This window comes from Stylophora pistillata, chromosome 12, assembly GCF_964205215.1.
Source record: "Stylophora pistillata chromosome 12, jaStyPist1.2, whole genome shotgun sequence".
In the NCBI taxonomy this organism is placed as follows: domain Eukaryota; kingdom Metazoa; phylum Cnidaria; class Anthozoa; order Scleractinia; family Pocilloporidae; genus Stylophora; species Stylophora pistillata.
The window spans coordinates 19801522-19820174 of record NC_142530.1 but is presented as its reverse complement, the minus strand read 5'-3'; the positions used below and the strand labels follow the sequence as shown (position 1 = coordinate 19820174).

Sequence of the window (18653 nt, the reverse complement as noted above, 5' to 3'; positions counted from 1 at the left end):
TAATCTTTCGTGCATGCCTTGTGAGATCGATATGATTCCAGTCAAACAATTCCATTCCTGGATTAGTTTCAACACTGTTTCAGTCCGACTATGTCTGTGGGAGCCGTGGGAGTTGCTTGTTTACAGTAATATACCTTATCATCATATGTAACCTTCTCCTCTTTTCTTTTTTCCTTCCAGCCATTGCACTGTTCGTGTCATTAATCATCAACATATTCGTGGTCGTAGTATTTCTTAGAGTAAGGCTATTTGTTTTTACTAGTGGTTGTTCCAGAAATTGATGAAAAACAGTACCAAGTATTCCTCGTTTTACGTCCCAACGGAATTGCGCAAGAAGGGCTCAAACAATTTAGGCAATTACACATGCAAAAGAAAAGCAAAACACTAAAAGAAAGGAAAAGAGGCAGGGCATCTTGTGGATCGAAGGTCTCATTCTCATTTTTTCTTTTTTTCATTTGTAGGCATTTTATAAAAGGACGTATGGAGAAGTGGTAAGTCAGATTTTTTTAGCACATTCACAGGTCATCATTCACAGGTTTACCCCACACACCCCAGCATCAGTACTCATATTCTCCATACTGTTCTCTATACATTTTCTAAAGTGCTGACAAGGAGAGCTTGTTTAACAATCAAGAGCTTCTTTAGTTGTTGATCATTTCCTTTATTCTCGTGACCTTAATGTTTCATTTTGGAATGGTATTGTAAGGAGAAATTAGATGCTGGTCACTCTTCGTCTCACTGCGAAATTTATCTATTTGTTACCCGGCAGCAGCAGTAGGTTGAAACTAAAGCTATGAATAAAAGCTAAGTTAACCAAGATGAACAAATTATAAACAGAAAAAAGAGTACAAGCCAAGCGAAATGGAAAAATTATCTACAGTGACAACTGCAATAGCGAATAAGTGGAATATTTCTAAAACAGAGAACTGTGCCGAGCGCGACTGTGGATAAACTGACTTAAAAAAGCGATCATGCGTAAAACGAAACTGGCTTATTTCAAAAGGAGCGCAAAATAACGTGCGGTATGAGAAACGTGCAAAAAAGGTGTAACTGACGAGGGAAAACGCTAACAAACTTACTTATCGCTCGTTTTTACCTGTCTATGTAAACTTAAAAAAGTACTAACAAAGAAGTTATGAAAACGTAAAACAAGAAATAAGTACGAATTACACTAAAAATAATTAGCAAACGCGTATCCCTTTCATTCCCAAGATCTCAGTGTTAATTCTCCATACTGTCTGTATTGCAACTCTTATGGTGTTAGTTTGAAGAGTTTGGTATTTGATCAACTAACAACCCCCCCTCCCTAACAGACACTTTTCTTTATTTTCATCACTTAGCTGCTTGATATTATTGTGAGTACCTTCCCTTTTACTTTCAATATTCTCGTGTTACTACATTTCTTAATGAAAACTCTGACAATCTCTTTCTTTTCAGTATCACAAATGCCTTAATTACAGCATAAGCCAAGTTGACATATTTGATGTGGACAAGATCGGAGATCCTAAAGTAAGAATCTTGGAACAATTTTGTTAACTTTTCAAATACAAACATTAGGTAAACTTTTGGTGAAAGTGTTTCTTGATTGATCTGTCAAATTTAATCTATTAAATCAGAAAATTTCGAATTCTCATTTCTCTATGTTTGTCAAATATAGCCATCGACGGAGACCTTTTCAAAGGGTTAAGAACTATTGGTGTACTAATAATTTAGACATTAGTTCAGGCAGTTAATTGTAGCGATTAGTTTATACCAAAACAGTGGACAACGTTAAAGGCGCGCTCTGATGGGCCGCTTGAACTCCGACTATTTTTTGTTATTAAAAACTAAATCATTGGATAATGCAATTCAAGACTTTTTATTGCCTTAGCCTTTATGGTATATCAGCCAATATACCATAATCTACAAATATGGTAAGCGTACGTGTCAGCTTAAAATTAAAAGGGAGCTAAAAATTTAATTAAATTTAATAAAATTTAATAACTTAATTTAACGTTTTTGATAAACAGTTATTCCACTCGCTCTTGTTGGATATGAGATGATTATAGCTAATTCGGCGCTACGCGCCTCGTTGGCTATCTATCATCTCATATCCAGCGCGCGCTCGTGGAATAATTAACAACTATTCACCGAAGTGGAAGTGGTTAGTGGTGGATATTTACCAAGCCGCGAAGCGGCGAGGTAAATATCCACCGCTAACCACCGATACTGAGGTGAATAGTTTTAGTATATACTAAAACAGTGAGATAATATACACCACCAAAAATTTATTTTAATTCCTACATTCCAGCAACGATTCCAACATTTTCCCGCGCGTAACGATCCAACGCGGCTCGGATCGCGGTAAGTGATTGTTTGTTCTAAAACCTACCGTCACGTTTTTTCGCTGACAGATAAAATTTCCGAAGACATTTGTTTAGCTCTGGTTGCGACATTTCTTCAAATGGTGGTGCAAACTCTTTCTGTATTTGAAACCATTCTGTAAAAAATACCATTTAACTTTGATTTTCAAGTGAACAAGTGAGGTTACGCAAGATTAATTTGCATTTGTAAACAAAACCTTTTTCATCGGTTTTTATCGATAAACTCCCGGTTACCATTATCTTTAAACAAGGCTAAACCAAATTTACTCGCTTTCTCTGCGTTTTCAGGGACTGCTTCGTCGTTATTTGAGTGATTTATTCGCTTGTCACGGATGCAAACCGGCACGCCATTTTTTCCCGAGTTGCTCGGAGGTAAATAGCAAAGGATATTCGGAGTTTGACTAGCCAATCATAGCGCGCCTTCAACGCTATCCACTGTTTTAGTATATACTAATTGTTAATTATTCACCCCGAGCAACGTGGGTGGAGTATGCGCCAGAAAATATTGCAATCTTTGGAGGAATAAGTGGGTTAAAATCATCTTTTTGTGCTATGTTATCTCAATAATTTAATATTTTCTAAAACAATTATTCACCTCAGTATAGGTGGCTAGCGGTGCATATCTACTTTGACGCATTGCGGCTGGTTGAATACTCCTCTACGAACCACCCACACTTCGTTCGGTGAAGTCGTTAATTATTGCAGTGTAGTGGTGATTGTTTTAAAATCCTGTCCGTGTATCTTTTCAGGGTGTCTTTCTCAGATGCATGTTTGGAAAGGCAGCGTTGTAAATTTGGGGCATTAGAATTCTTGCAGCTGGTCAAAGTTCTACTATACATACATACGTTAGTTGACCACTCCCCATAGAGGCTTTTCAGGGCCAATTCCCACCCATCCCACCCCTGGGGAGGACATCCACAACACATTAATTTCGTGCGTGAATCCGGCGCTCTAACCAACTGAGCTAACCGGGAGGCACTATGAGGGCGAGCGTTTGATTCATAAAAGAATAAAACACGTTTGCGTTTTGTTAGTTTGCCTGTTTGTTTTTGGAGCTTTATGCTTAGCATGGCGCACAAAGGAAAGGTGAAAATGTCCATCGTGTTTCTTGAGCGTTAGAGTAAGCACTCAGAAAGGTTACCGTCAATGTGGTTAATCCTCAAAAAATATCGTCCTTTTGATCTAAAAATAGATCATATTTAGGATAACTGCGCTTTTGACAATCACAGGGAAGAAAATTTCTCAAGGAGCCAATCAATTATCAAAAAGAAAGTTTAAACGAATAAACTGCTTTTAAGCGCGGGAAAAGGCGAATGACCCTGTTGCAGTAGGTGTTATTTTTTAATCTGATTGGTTGTGGGGTTGGCGTCAGTTTTTTCAACCAATCACATGGCGAAGTCAAGAAAATTCAAACGATTCCTTCAATAACTTTGGACCTTCAATTGGTACTCATCATAAGGGCTCTTTCGTTGAATTTGCTCTCGCCTTCTTCTGCTGAAAGCTAATGGCATCATTTTTTTTCCAGTTTCCTATGGAGGTAGGAAGCGATTTTTACCACATTAAACTTGGAATAACTTGTGGTTGCCCGCATGTCAACGATTGTTGATAATTCCTTGAGAAGAGAAAATCTTTCGATTTGATTTATGCACTGCAGGGATTCTTGAAGATCTCTTCAGGAAAGATGGAAGCGAGTACTATTTACCAGATCGATCGCCATTGCTCCAACCCTTATTGTGGCTTTTAAGGAAGGAGTCCAGGATCTGACTGGAATGAATGATTTCCTTAATGTGCTACAGAGTTTGGTTTGCAGGTAAGTTGTGGCTGAGATAGTTTCGAGCCGCATTGCGATATTATCAATCTTACCATGAAGAAAACCTTTAAATTGTTGCTTTGTCAGGGTAGAAAACCAACGTCAAGGATACTGACGGATGGAAAAGAACTCCACTACAATTGAAAACACAAGGGTCCGAAAAACCATGTTTAACCCTTGAACTGCCACTGAGTGACCAAGACAGAATTTCTCCTTACAATATCAGTACAGTATGAAGCAGACTAGTGATGACAATAAAGACAAATATCAACAGGAATTTATTAGTTGATCCAATTTCAAATTTTCCGAACTAATATCATTAGAATTGTGAGGCAGATAATAAAGAGAACTTCTTTTGAGATCTTAGGGATGAAATGGTTGAACTGTGACGTGGTTCCGGTAGCAACTTTTGTTTGGTTTGGAGAAAAAAGAAAGTGATTCAGCATCTAGGTTTCTGATGAGTAAATCGCAGAACAGGAAGCTTTTAAGCAGTAGAAGCACCGATGGCGGTCAAAAATGTTTCCAACTATCGAATGACGCTCGTGAACTTTGTTAAGCTGAGGACTTTTTCTTATCTTGCCAGCTCCCTTTTTCTCTGATTCCTGTGTTGCATTTTACGGGATATAAAGCCATTATGGGAACGTTTAAGAATGGAAGGTATGCTAAGCTGTCTCTAAGTTGTATTGTTTCTAGGCGTTGGTGAATACTATGCTGTACCATTTCCACTGTGTAAAAGATGCCGTAGGCTCTAATCTAGAGCGCGGCCTTGAGGGCAACTCGTTAATAAATGCTGTGGAAATTAACAAATGGTAAACACCACAGCGTACACTATTGAGTTATGGATGCACGCGGGAGGTTGCTAAGCACGAAAGAAGCGTAAGAGTCGCTCGAGGCGACAGCCGAGAGCGACTCTAGCTTCTTGAGTGCTTAGCAAACCTCCCAAGTGCATCCATAACTCAATAGTGTACGCTGTGGTGTTTACCATTTGTTTTATAACATAACATTGATACATTGTAGCTAAAGAGTTCCCGTTTATTTAACAAATCTTACGCGACCAGAAAAAACAAGCGCGCGCGGAAAAATAGTCTTTGCATTTGCTCACGTCAGCAGCGTACACCCATGGGCAAATGGGGAACGCTAAATTGACCAATCAGAGCGCGCGCTTTACTTTGGTTATGTTATAAATTTACTTGTAAGTGTAACGTGGGGCGCAAAAATTGTTCTCAGTACACTATCCAGCACGAGGTGGTGAGACAAGCCTATCATCCGGAGGGTGTTACTTTGATGAAACTCTGAGTTCTCGTAAGTAATTGAAAGGAAAATATGTGGCAGCTAATTCGGCCTTAGTGTGGTTACCCTCCAACGTCCGTGTTGTTTTTGACGAGATGGTGGTATTTTAAATTTTGAAGGAATTGGGTCAATGCTGACTGACTTGTACCAGCGTTTTAAATGAGAACAATTATAGCCAATCCTTTTTTTAAATTAAGCTTTGCGGGTTCTTGGTTTGTGGAGGTAATTAGGAAAAAAGCGCACGAAAATGCGTCACTTTTTCTCTCGTTCGTCATAAACAAACAAACTGAGAGCATAGAATAAGACATTTAGCAACTTTTATCATTGGATACCATTTGGACTCTATTTCTTTTTGGCTCTTCTAGTTTTTTATTAAAATCCATTTAATTGTCGTCCTGTTGTTTTCATCCCTGGGGTGATGCAAGGTGTAGCGTGGATTTTATCCGTTGTAGTTATAGGGATCAATATCATTTTTTTGTCGCAGAGTATGCGGTGAGTTCTGATTTGACCCATCTCTATGATATTAATATTTATCTCATTTACGACTTGCGTAATATTAACTTCCAGGCAAACTGAAGAGAAGTCCGCTTATTGCGAATTATTTGCCCAAAATAGCCTTTTTTATCTTACACTGTTTTGAAAATTCTCGAAAAATTATATCAAATAGCAGGCCAACTTTGAAATTTGTAAGCTTGGAGCCCAGTTCTTGCTGGACGATCGGTTGGGTTTCGTTGATTCTAAATGTGCTATTTGTTCCAGATCTTTGCTTGTCGCTCTAATGCTTCTCTGCTGTCATTTTCTCTGTTGTTTTTCAGTCTGAAGTACCACGTAACGTATATTCTAGTTGGATTGTACCTTCTTTTCTAGGTCACTTTTCTTTTGTTATTGGTTAGTATCTAGTACTTGGATTTCTATGCCCTGGTTTTAAACTGAAGTTTTCTTTTTTTTATTGATCCTCATCAATTTTAGTCTTCTCAGTTCACTTAAGAAATGGTTAGCGTGCAAAAAAACTAAAAAAAAAACTCAAATTGACTTTTTTTTTTTAAAAAAAATTAAAGAAATAAAGGCTTTTGTAGCCGGCAGTTAGCAAAGCTATTCTAGGCGGGCTACCTAAACAGACACTGTATAGGCTCTCACACATACGGACGCACGCACACACACACACACACACACACACATACACACGCACACACACACGCAACAATGAAAATAAATAAATAAATGAGCAAATAAAAATAAATAATAAATAATAGTAGTGATAATCATGTTAAAGGTTTTAACTGGGCCAGTCACACAAGGGAGTTTTTAACAGGTCAAAGAGAAAGCTAATCAGTTGAAATACAAATATAAGCTAGAAAAATCAAGGTAGCGCAAGTCAACATTCATCTCCTCAATTTCAAGAATTTTCAAAAGCAAGTGAGTTAGCTCACGTTTAAAAGGTGCTTTCCTTAGCTTACGAAATTCAGGGGGGATGCCATTCCATATTTTCGCACCAACTCTAGAAAAGGAAAACAACTGATGATTTGTTCTCGCCTGTTTTATATAAAAGCTTCCAGCTACTGAGAAACGAGTAGAGTAGGAATGAACCTGTTCAGAGTGAGTAAAAAGTTCAGAAATATTGGGAGGAGCACAGCGATTTTTGATGTCATGTAACAGAGAGGCAACCAATTTGAAGTAAAGCATTTTTATCGGTAGAATTCCCGAACGACTAAAAAGAGGAGCACTGTGAGATGTATAATCGGAAAAGTACATTAGACGAAGAACCCGCTTTTGTAAAATAACGATTTTCTTTAGGTGAGTATTCGCGGCTTGGCCCCAAGCAACGAGACCACAGGAAATATACAGCTCAATGAGCGAGCGGTAAATGTTTATAAGAGTAGTGAGCGGTACCAAGCTTAAGTGTCTTAGCCTTGCAACAATACCGATACCTTTGCTTATTTTCGTGGAAATATAGTTAATATGGTGCTTCCAGGAGAGATTACCGTCAATTAGAACACCTAGGTATTTAACATATGTCTTACGTTCAAGAGATACCAATTGCTCCGAGTTATTATCAAGTATTTTAAGGTTTACTTCTCGGTATAGTTTGTGTTGATAAGGATGAAAAGTAACGAAATTAGATTTAGATACGTTAAGAGAGAATTTATTTGAATTCAGCCATTCACACAACTTTAATAACTCTTCATTGACGATAACTTCAAGTTTGTTTAGTTCTTTTTCTGCATATAGTAAATTGGTATCATCAGCAAATAGGTAAAAGTCAAACTTTTTAGAGGAACGATGCATGTCATTGACATAAATTAAGAAAAGAAGCGGACCAAGTACAGAACCTTGAGGGACTCCACACACTATTCTGTCTTTGCTAGAGACAATAGAACAGATTTGGGTTGATTGCATCCTGACAGACAAGTATGACGAGAACCAGTCATTAATCAATCCTCTAATTCCATAATGGTGTAATTTATGCAACAAAATCGAATGATCAACCGTGTCGAAGGCCTTTTTGAAGTCAATGAAAATGCCACAGGAATATAATTTTTTATCAATGTTGTTTTGAATTGTATTTAGAATATCCAGAATTGCATGTTGAGTGGAGCTGTTCTCTCTAAATCCATATTGCGATGTAAAAAATATATCATTCTCATTTATAAAAGAATTTAGGCGTTTGTACATTAGTTTTTCGAATATTCTATTAAACACGGACAGTAACGATATTGGGCGATAATTGTTTGGGTCAGTTTCATCATCCGCTTTATAGATTGGAATTACCATAGCGTGCTTTAATTTGTGGGGATAGATACCAGTTGAAATGGACATGTTCATTATGTCCAGCTAGGGTATGAGATATAGCTTGACGTGCGGACTTCAAAAGACGAACTGGACATGAATAAAGTCCGTAGGTTTTTTTTGATGGAGTACTCAAAATTGCCATTTCAATTTCAGTAGATGTGACAGCGTCAAAGAAGAAAGAGATGGTTGGTGTAATTTGAATTCCCTAGGTAATCCTTAAAGTCCCTGGTGGATAATGGTATGCTATTTGCAAGTTTAGGTCCGACAGATGCGAAATGATAATTCAATGCATTAGCTATTTCTGATTGGTTTTGTGTTGTAACCCGGTTGTCTGGAAGCTGGAGCAACGATACGAGCTTAGTCTTTTTGTGCTTATGAATTAAAGTGTTAATCCCCTCCCAAGTTTTTTTCGTATTATTTAGGTTTCTACTAAAATAGGATTGATAGTAAAGTCTTTTACTCTGGCGAGTAAGGCTTAAAATTGTGTTCCTGTTCAGCTTGTATGTAGCCATATCACCAGAGTAAAAGAGATCGTTCTTTATTTTTATTGATCTACGTAAACCTCTAGTTATCCACGGTTTAGATAGTTGCTTGGCCTTGCGTTTTGATACAATTTTGAGAGGAGCATGTCTATTAACAAGTTCATTCAGTTTTTTTGTAGAACGAAGAAAAGCGTTTGTCAATAGAGCCATTAGAGATCAAACCGGTCCAGTCAGTTTGAGAAATATCACTAATAAAGTTTTCTTCCGAGAATCTCGAATAGTCACGGATTTTAGTCCCCTGATAGCGAGATTTTAAAGATGGAGAATGGATCATGCAAAATTCAGAGTAGTGATCACTTATATCTGAGACAATGTTGCCGCTGGAGAGTTTAAAGCCAATTCTGTTAACAAGAATATTGTCAATAAGTGTGGCAGAATTATTATGGACTCTTGTAGGCTTGTCAATTACTGGAAAAAAGGAGTAACTTTGCAGGGACAGCAGAAAGTTATGAGAAAAATCACTGGTTTCAGATTTGAGGTGATCAATGTTGAAGTCGCCCATGACATACATCGGTTTATTAGTAGAGATCAGTCATTCTATTGTCATATCGAAATACGTTTGAAATTGTTCAGGAGAAGTATGTTGCCGATAGATTACACCACACGCGTGCAGCGTGCACCCATCGAATGATGGATGCACGCGGGGGGTTGTTAATCATGAAAATACGGCACAACTTGTAAAAATACTCAGCGGTACTACGCGAAAAAAAAAGTTGAATATGATATATGTATTTTATCGGACGTTATAATTTCCGGCCGAGTACCAGTTGGTGGGGAAGATTGCACTTTGCGTGACGAGACCAAATAACGGCTGTAAAGGAGACTTCATCAATTCGGGTTGCCCATCGTCTGCAATTTGGCTTTCCGACCATTTATCCGGTAAAAACAATCACCAATTAACAATTGGTTCATGCTTTAGCGTGCACTATCGAGTTATGGAGCACGCGGAAAGTTTGGAGAGCACGAAAGAAGCGTAAGAGTTGCCCGAGGCGATAGCCGAGGGCAACTCTAGCTTCTTGAGTGCTCTCCAAACTTCCCACGTGCTCCATAACTCGATAGTGCACAGCTGAAAGCATGAACCAATTGTTTTAGAACATAGCCGGTGGAATTGTGCATCAAATGCGACGCGAAAAACGGACAACAATATCAGTTGAAGCGAATCGTGACGGCACTGATGCCGAGTCTCCTTTTCCTTTGTTTTTCTCTTTTTCTGCCTCATTTAAGAACTCTAGCCCATGGGAAAAGGTCGAAACATTGTCTTCGTTTTTGGACTAGCAGGCCGAGTTTCTGTTTGTATTCATTGTTGTCGCGAAATGTATTATTTTTCCCCGCACTAGCAATGGCCGCTCGCGCGAAAAAAATTTTCTGGCAAAGTCGGATTTGCTGACGCTATCAGCGTGCACTATCGGGATTTTGAGCACGCTTACGTATAATGAATTTGATTGCGCGACTCTGCTAACTATGTTCTAATATAATATGGGCTATCGACCTATCAACAGTCTCCATGGGATGGTTTTTATGGTGTACCTACTTAACTCAAACGCCCCCCCCCCCCCCCTTGAAGAAGAGATCTCTTCCCCCATCTCTCACTTTGGACGGATGACGTTGTGTAGTAGGTACGTCATATATGACGACTCCTCGTATGCAGGAACCCATTACCCTGTCGTATGCAGTTTGTTGTGGATGAGAGGAAAGAGTTCAAATGTGCAACAGCAGAAATTTTTTTTTCCTATTTAGGAGAAAGGAGAGTTCGTTTTCAAGTTTAATAAGAATGCGAATGGAAAGGGCCTGACAAAATGATAATGATGATGGCTTCGTGATTTATTATATTAAGTTTATTTTGCGCTTGGGTTCACCTTCATGGATTTCATCAAGGTATGGAAATGGTGTTTTGATATTCCATTCAATAGAAAGTTAACTATTTTTTCAAGATTTACTGCAGTAAATTTCTGGAATTAAACGATCGTCAATTTTTATGTTTATAAGATATTTTAAACACTAGCCTCAAATCACTGATTACTTATCTGGAGTTTCATGAGCGCGTACGTTCAATTGGCCAGCAGCACGGCGTAGAATGTGGGTAGGTACTTGGTGAAATCCTTCATACATGCATCAATACATAATTAAGAACATGTGGGAATACAGGGTCATTTGCACACATTAACATACATTAAGGATCACACCATGTACTTACCAAAATGTGTTACTTTCGTAAGCTTTTGATAAGAACGACAGATAAACTGCTTCTGTTCATGTGCCATTTTGTTTGTTTTCAGCATTTAAAAAGAAAGGTTATACACGTGTAAACACCTCGACTTAATGGCGAGTGTGTTTGGTTCTAACTCTTTAGGGGCAACCTGGTTATAGCAGCCCCAAAACATGCGCCAAGAGTTGCGCCTTGCTATGACAGCGTTTGCACATGCGCTGACGTTTGACTGGTTTGTTTCCCCTCCTCCCTTTCCTTAATGACGCTCATTGTGTAAAAGATACGCTCACTTCAACATGCGGGATTTGTAAATGAACGACGATATTTATCAGGAAATAGGTAGAAAAAAAGAGTACCCGTGAAACTGCGATTTGTTTTTATTTTGTTTCTGGCAGTTTTTGAAAAGACCTGATACATGTTATTTCACGATGAAGCTAGGCAATGTTTTTTTAAGTTTAAAAGTAAGAGAGAGATTTTGTAGACCATGTTAGGTAGTGTTATAAATTATATGAACAGCTTTGTGACAAACAATGAAAAAACGAATACGTAATTGAATGGTGAATAGGATATTTTTTTAACCAAGTAACAGAACGGACAAAATTACCGACAAGTGTTGCCTTGCAATTGAATCCTTCTACCGGTCCTTGATCGTGAAGGCTACAGTAAGAAGATCCGTTCTTAGTAAGAACGACTTAGCCGTAAAGACAAGGTGAAATATGTTTTTTACTAAATTCTAATGTATGTTGAATAAAGGCTATTCACGAAAGAGCTCAAAACGTTCCAACTACAATACCTTTGAGACTTCTTCTTTGGGACGCCTATCCGAGAGGGGAAAGGGAGGGGTGGGGGGCACAAGTTCGGTTTTAGAAAAATGTTCAATTTATGTAAAGTTAGTAGATGGATACCTCTGTGTTGAATAAAAGAACGTTCCATTCTTCTCAAGCAAAATTGGGTGAACTCTAAATATCCAGACATTTTAAAAGGGCTCAAGAGAGTTGGTTTTCATTCTTCAGATACATTTGCATTTTCAGATACAATGAAAATATATGATATTCATATATTTTCATTGTATCTGATTTATCACTTTCACGGGTTTATTACGAATCAACTTAACGGCCTCCTCCCAGTTGGCTTGTTGGCTCAATTGGTAGAGCGCTGCACTAGTATCGCAAAGGTCAGTAGTTCGAATCTCGTACAGGCCTGATTTTTTTCAGGTCTGATTTTCGCTATTGCTTAAATAGCGCTATCTACTGCGAGGATCGTGCATCATACGTATTTGCATTTTCATTTAACATTCTGCCGTGGAAAGAACACCATTGATTTGGGAACACCTTCATTCAGGGAAAACAAGTTTGGTCCCGGAGAAATGTTAATAAAACGTTTGTATTCGTTAGTTTATCGAAACGACACTTCTGTATAGGAGAAACCTAATCTTGTACGCAGACCTTCCACGGCCAAGCGGTTGTACAGTTCAGTTATAGTTACACCTTCATTCAACGTAATTCACAAATGTTTGTCACTGGAACCTAATCTCTTACCCAGACCTTCCACGGCCAAGCGGTTGTACAGTTCAGTTATAGTTACACCTTCATTCAACGTAATTCACAAATTTTTGTCACTGGAACCTAATCTCTTACCCAGACCTTCCACGGCCAAGCGGTTGTACAGTTCAGTTACAGTTACACCTTCATTCAACGTAATTCACAAATTTTTGTCACCTTTATTCAAGGGAAAAGGAAACATTTTCTGGGTCCGAAAGCCCGCCTTTAATTTCCATGAAGAGGACACCTTTATAACCAATAAAAATGTCACCAAGATTGAGTGAACACTTAAATGTGATACAGTAGTTTTGTGTAACGAAAGGTACAACTAGTTGTTCCGGTTTGCGAAATCTACCCAGAGCATCGTATAGTTTTAATTGCTTGTTCCTATATATCAACAAGACAAGACAGCGACAGGGCTACTCCTTGCAATTGTCGAGGATTTTAACAAGGATGAGACCCCAAAGCGGTTCGGACTTCTGTCCATTCGCGCTCTCGACTTAGCTCGGTTTCTAAATGAAAACATGTCCATTTGGTGTTGTTCAAATGCACTAAATCTTCTTTTTTTTTTCGAAAACTCTTGACTATAAGCTGAACCCCCTCTCTTTGGCTCAAATTTCGCTTAACTCTAGCTTTCATTTATGTACAAACCGCTGGGCTTCTAACTGAATAAATATGTTAAATCGACGTGAGAGTGCAGTGCTTAATAAACAATGATTTTGTTTTTGGATCACATTAGCTTGGTGCTTGGAATAACGCGTCTGGTGTATTCCAAACAATTTTCAGAGTTAGACAAACACCAACCAATCTCTATTTGCATGGGGTATAAGTTTCTAAAGAAACTGTGGTGCTGCGTCGGTGGAGGTAACAATGTAAATAGGGCGGATCCAGGATTTAGGTCAAGGGGGGTTTGGAGATCGAATTGTTCCCCTTCTGAGGGGTCCAAGATTTTGAAAATTAGGTCTTCGGAAACATGATTTCCAGTTATGATGAATATATGAAGTTCATATATTTTGAACTGCGGTTATAGATACGTATGATGCACGATCCTCGCAGTAGAATGCGCTATTTATGCAATAGCGAAAATCAGAACCACTGACCTCTGCGATACTAGTGCAGTGCTCTACCAATTGAGCTAACAAGCCAACTGGGAGCAGGCCGTTAAGTTGATTCGTAATAAACCCGTGATGATAAATCAGATATGATGAATATATGAAGTTCAACGAAGGGCTGACGCTCGAAACGTCAGCTTTTATAATCGTAACGGTGGCCAATTTATCATTTCAGCTTTGTTGATATATTCAAATTATTTCGTTACCCCCACCGACGCAGCCCCAAACAGTTTCTTTAGAAACAATCAGCCTTTATTTATTAATAGGAAATAACGTTACACTACCCACCAAGAATGATACACTTGAAGAAAGTTCGGAAGTAACTGAATGTGACAGCATTTAATTTCACTTTCCCGAAAGAGAAAAAAAATTACGATTTCGACGGTCTTGAGTAGATACCCAACTAGAAAAAAAGAATCTTTTCCAGCCATAAAGCAGAATATAGAGTTTAATTATAAGATTTTGATCTTGATTTTCAAAAACAAACTTTCCAATTCCTCGGAGTGTTCCTGCCGAAACTTGATATTAATGGTTAGTGGTTAAACCTCAGGACAAGAAAGGGTCAATTTAAATCAGCTTGCTGCTCGTGAAGAAACAATAGCACTGTTATTTAAATAGTAAGACTACACTCATTACGTTGTGGGATGACAAACAAACAACCTAGCGGCTTCCTTCAGGGACACAACAAAAAGCGGAGTGAAACAATGACGAGCTATTTCTGAACTGCGTCATTACCCTTAAGCAAACTTTGATGTTTATATTTTATGGAGATGAATCAAGATCTTGCAAGATATTCTGGAACATTTACGGACATATAATTCGGAAAAGATGTCGTTTTATCGTAACCTAGTTGCAGAAAGGAAGGCCATAGTTTTCGACTGAAAGCTAGAAATGTCAACTGACTTCAGCTGTAAAAAAAAAATACATCTGTTTCCGTCGACAAAAACACTAATTATCATTGACGTGATTTCTTAAGGGTCAACAATCTTCTTATATTGAGTCAGTAATGGAAATGTTTTGAAATCGGGTTTATTAAACACGAAAGATGTTGATATTATTCCAGTCGAAACTAATTAATCAATATGCCATAAAAAGTAAACCGTGTGAGACTCACATTGGTTTGAGAACGTTTTCGCAGTTACTTATGTCTCGTTTCCGCAATTGAAGCCGAATACATAAAAAGTGTTTTGAGCCTGAGGCGAAGTAAGATGACAATGAATATTGAGTTTGCTTCAGCTCATTTGGTTCCTGGAGTGTTTTTTCTTTCATTGATACCTGCATTCCGGTCGGTTTTTTCAGTCATCATTCTCCAGGTCTATTACGCCGCTGTAAAAGAACCAGTAATGAAGGAGTTGAAACGACTTCCAACCTCGTTACTCTTTAAGACAAACTTTAACTACAAATTTTTGAAATTCTTACCACTGGGATCGTTATTATTCTTTCCCCTGATGACGATACGGTTGGTTAGGATTGTTAGATCGCCTGTTGTCTTGAGCTTTTACAAAGCACTGAAACTACTGAACTGGAACTTTGATCCAAATTGATAAGCGGAATTTTGGAAAACTGCATGTTTATTTTGTTCAAACTCTATTGCACTGTGTAAAGTAGTGTCACCTAAGAAAAAAGGATTCAAGTTATGTCTTCGATTGTAACTGCTGTGTTTAAAGCAACTATTGGCTTACTCGTAACAAAAGGCAGAGATGAGCTCGCGGAAAAACTCAAAGATGGCGATGTAACAGACCAGAAATTCCACTCCTTGATCGTCCGTGAAATCGACGACATCAAGTCAAAGTTGGACGCTTTATCAAGGAAAGATTTAGAAACAAGTATCCGCTTCTTCGAGGAAGGAATGGCGTTCTTGTTTGAAGCGTTTAAGATCGCAAAGTCTAGAAGCGAGTGTGGTGCGGTAACAGCAGAAGCGGCCTGTGATGAAATTAGAAGGAATTAGAAGGTTGGAGCTTACTGGCCTGGATGAATCAGCTACAAGAAAGCTTTCCACTGCAAAGGAGAGATTTAAAGATGCTCGAAGAAAAGCTACTGAACCTTTTAAAAACGAAGGCCTCAAAATATCTGACCGTATTCTGGCCATGAAGTATCGAGTTATGGCGACCATATTAGAGACAGTAGACAATCCTGCTGTCGCCGTGACGCCATGCAGAGTGTGTGTAAAGGAATTAAACTGTCTGCCTGCAGTACAAAATAGCTTTGATGTTCAGCTCAAGAAAGGCATCCAGGCAGTAAGAGGTTTTTTCAGTCAAGAGGAAAGAAGAGAAATTATCTTCAGTGTCTGTCACGTGAATCGTGTCATCTACGATGTCACGCGAACGATTGGTGAAGACGCACACTTTTTGAGCTGGCCTCCTCCTATTGATACTGGAGAAAACAAAATCAATCCATTGTACGACCCAAGAATAACTAAAGTACTGCTTAAACATGGCATGGAGCACTGTTGTGTTCCACTATTGTTATTAGGTCAGGAGGGCGAAGAGGAGCACAAGCTTAAGTGGCCGATGGGCATCGCTACAAACTCCGGCGGAGAATTCATTGTCGGGAAATGGGAGGATGGTAGTGTGAAGGTGTTTGACAGCAGCGGCAAGTTTGTTAAACATTTCAGTCTCCCTAATGATGATGTAGATACAAAGTTATCTATCAGAGGTGTAGCCACAGACACGAACGACAACATCTTTGTACTGACCTTACCGATGCGGAATGCAGAGCCTATGAGATCTTGGTGGATTTATAAACTTACGAAAACCGGTGACCCGTATCACAGGTTTCGTCTGAGGAGAAAGGGCTGGGTCGAGTACAGAGGACTGTCAGTGACTGACACGGGCAAAGTAGCGACAGTAGGAATGGAGGTGGAGGAGTATGACACTAATGGAGAGTTTGTTCGCAGTTTTGGCGAAGGAATATTGAACTATGTAACGGATGTCACTGTCGCCAATGATGGCCGTGTTATGGTAGTGGACAGAGATGATTCCTGTGTTCACATATTCAGTGAACACAGTGTGACCATCTTAACAAAATAATTTAAACTGCAAAGAAATGACTGTAACTACACAAGGATTGCATTTCACCGAACAGGTGAACATGTCGTCATCGCTGGTGCTAGAAAAAGGAAAGAACTCCTGCAGGTTGAGATATACAGCAAAGATGGTGAGTTTGTGCGTAGTGTAGAAATCCAAATTGATGGGAGCTATTACGTAACAGGGATTACAGTAGGGACCTTAAGCAGTCAGGACGGCGACGCCAAGGAAGACTTCGATTAAAAAATGAATTTCTACTCTCAGTTAGAATTTTAAAAATGCCTGCAGGAACTTACTGTCTCATACGACGCCACAGCTCAACTTCAGCATGACGTATAAAAGCAGCGTTGAGTTCTAAATGGAAATTAAAATAATTTGCCTTCGCGGTTTCGGTTCGCAGACGACGCAAATTTTGGCGATTTCACGTTGTTGTTTTGCATAGGACGGCTAAGAAATGTACAAAGTTTCAAAATGCACGTGCTGAGCTATTGTTTTGCCAATTAGATCTCTTGTTTTTCCACGTCCTCGTTGCCGTCGCCGTCCTCGTTGCTTAAGGTCCCTACTGACTACTGAGGGACGCATTGCTGCTGTTGTATTTGGTATGGTAAGTCAGAAGGTATTAGTTTTTTAACTTTGTGACTCAGTTGATAGAGCAATCAACTAGGAACACTCCCAGAGGCACGGGTTCACTTGATTACAAGTTTAATTGACCTCTCCCTTGATGGGGGTTTTCAGGGCCAATACGAACAAATTGTAAATAAACATAATAACTAAACATGGGGTTTAAAGATCTCCACTGGCCAGAGGCAAACCAGTTGGATATGCCTCCCTAGGTCATAATTTTTTTAGCAGAGTGTAATTTCCTATACTGTACTATACCCTTAATAAATCTGAAACAACTGTGTAAGACATGTCCCATAGATGATTAATCACTTTTGCCTTAGTTCTATTTTTAAGTCAAATTTAAAAAAAAGTGAGATCAACTCACTCTGTAGTCTTACCATGGGTTCCCAAAGGTTACAGGAAAGTTATCATATTGAAAACCTCAAATATTTTTGGAATTACAGGTAGTTTTTCTTATTATTGGTTGCAAAACCATTTTTGAGTTGTATTGCTCTATATTATAAATTTCAAACTTATGCCAATGTGCTTTTGTATCTGTAGAAGCTAGCTATTCAAGTAGGATAAAAAAAAATATTTTCCATTGACTATGATAACATTTAATTACAATCAACTGCAGTGAGGTTTAGTTGCTTTTTCAGTTATCACTGTACAGAAGCAAAACCAAGTACTTAAATAAAGATTGTTCAGTGTTGTCGATTATCAAATGCTGTTTCTTTTATTTCTTCCTGATTTAAATAATAACTTTGTGATCAATATTAATATGTAATTTTGTCTTTGGTGAAGAACGATGTTGGGAAGGAAAGTGTCTCCAAGTTGAAACTGATCTTGACTTTCAATTCATAATTTGCTCTTCACCTTATCCTCTGAATTTTATCTGGTTCACTGGTTATCAACTTGGAAAAGAAAAGCAACTAAATTTGACTTTTCTAAACAATTGTGCCTGCCTTCCTAAACAAAAACTTATTTGTTTTGTGACAAAGCCAAAGCAGGGAAATAATCTCAGTCCCCATAAGCTAGGGGTTTTAAACCCCTAGAATTTCCAATTCTGATTTCACCATCAGAATGATGCTCTACCACTGAGAACATGATATGTGTAGGCAACTTGGCCGAAATTAAGGTCATTTGTGTCAAGTAAATAAAAACTTGTCATTTGTTTTGTCACCACGCCAAAACTGGGATATAATCTTTAAGTCCCCACAAGCTAGGGGTTTGACCCCTAAAAATTCTGATTTCACTATCGGATTCTCTACAATTGAATTACAATGTAGGTTGGATTTTGAGTGCAATTTGGTGTTAATAAATGCAAGTAAGTTCTTCAAAGACAACAGAATTGCACAGGCCTAGGCCCA

The 18653-nt window shown here is 38.6% G+C and overlaps 1 pseudogene; it reads left to right on the top strand.

Annotated features, from left to right (window-relative positions):
* The first annotated feature begins 14817 nt into the window (after positions 1-14817).
* Positions 14818-18008, top strand: LOC148719165 (uncharacterized; annotated as a pseudogene).
* The last annotated feature ends 645 nt before the right edge of the window (positions 18009-18653 follow it).